At 31.0% G+C, this 1,582-nt stretch overlaps 1 non-coding gene across 1 annotated transcript; it reads left to right on the forward strand.

Annotated features, from left to right (window-relative positions):
* The first annotated feature begins 247 nt into the window (after window positions 1–247).
* Window positions 248–353, forward strand: LOC121476724. The gene has a single exon (XR_005984013.1). It is a non-coding gene; the product is annotated as a U6 spliceosomal RNA (small nuclear RNA).
* Window positions 354–1,582: the final 1,229 nt, after the last annotated feature.

A 1,582-nucleotide genomic window follows, 5' to 3' on the forward strand; every position in this document is an offset into this window, starting at 1 on the left:
TGGGCATGAATCAAGGAAGGACAAGCTGTTGAGAAGTCTGCCAAGACAAGGTCAGAGAAGGAGTTTAAGAATGCCATCACTAACACTTATTATTGGACAATTGCATCTTTGTCATTTTTCCATAATGTAAAGTCCTTGAATTTATTATATATAACATATATCTATGTTCTGTATCACTGGTTCTCAGATTTCACTGAACAATGGAATCACATGGGGGGGGGTTGCGTTAAAAATATTGATGTCTTGTGTGCACTTCAGCAGCACATATACTAAAATTGGAATAATACAGAGAAGACTAGCATGCCCCCTACACAAGGATGATTCATGAAGTGTTAAAAAAAAAAAAAAAAAACACAAATAAAAACACTGATGTCTAGGTCTGATTCTCAGAGCTTCTAATTTTATTGGCATAGAGTACAGCCTGAATAATGGGATTTTTTTTTAAAGCTCCCAGGGTGATTCTAATATGAAGCAAAGTTATATTTACTGGTCCAAGTGGTAGGATCCATTTACTGAAGAAACAGAGTTCACATACTCAAATAACTTCTACATATATTATATGCTAGTTAATTGGTTAATTATTTTTCAAAAATAATTCACAATTTTAGAAAGTCTTAAAATATCTTTTTGAAAGTTACCCATAATCTCCTATCCAAAGATAACTTCTATAAATATTTTCATTTATCTTTTCAGACAGTCCACTTTGTTTATGAGATTGTGTGTGTGCACGTGCGTGTGTATGTGTGTGTGTTTGTGTAATCTCATATGTTTTTATGTATTTTGGTCCATAATAGTTGAAGTTTCATGGTGGCTCTCTCTCCAGAACGTTAATTTTTCTTTGTTGAATTGTGCCTTTTAAAGAGAAGGTCTCCAAAGGTTAAGGATTAATCCAGCTAATGAACTGTGAATATTGGTAAATTGACATTTCAAAGGGCAATGACATTCAGTGGTGCTCTAAAACTCAGTAACTCAGTGAATTAATATTTGAGTGTTTGAAAACATCAATTTCCCTTATGCAAGGCCATATCAGAATTAACTGATTTTTCTCATTTGACTCTTTCCTAGTCTCTTTACCTTTATGGTAGACATCTTTTGCCCCTATTTTCCTCTGCTTTAACAAATGAAAATGAAATCATTTTTTAAATAAAAGATATTTTTATTTTTTAAATAAAAACTGATGCTTTATTGGATTTGTTTAATGAACTCTTCTAAACTTAAACAGATATATTCTTTATAATTTAAAGTACTTTATAATTTATTTAAAAATATTTTGTCATCTAATTTTTAAAAAATTGTTTATGCACAGTAGCCTCATATAGAGTAATATTTATCAGCCTTCATTAAAGCACAACTAAAATGTTAAATTCACAGCTGATATTCAGCTGATTTGCATTTTCCGCATTTGTAGAGTTCCAATATGTTAGGCTCTGTGCTCTGACTATATATTAATTTTTAGAGAGTTACTGTTTTGAGGATGCTTATCATTAGTTATCTCCTCTTAAAACTTTTGAACAGTTCATACATTGGTTTCCAATCTAATGAAGGAAACACTATATATCATGAGTGTGATAAGGAAAGTGTA

This window comes from Vulpes lagopus, chromosome 15 (genome assembly GCF_018345385.1).
Source record: "Vulpes lagopus strain Blue_001 chromosome 15, ASM1834538v1, whole genome shotgun sequence".
Lineage (NCBI taxonomy): Eukaryota > Metazoa > Chordata > Mammalia > Carnivora > Canidae > Vulpes > Vulpes lagopus.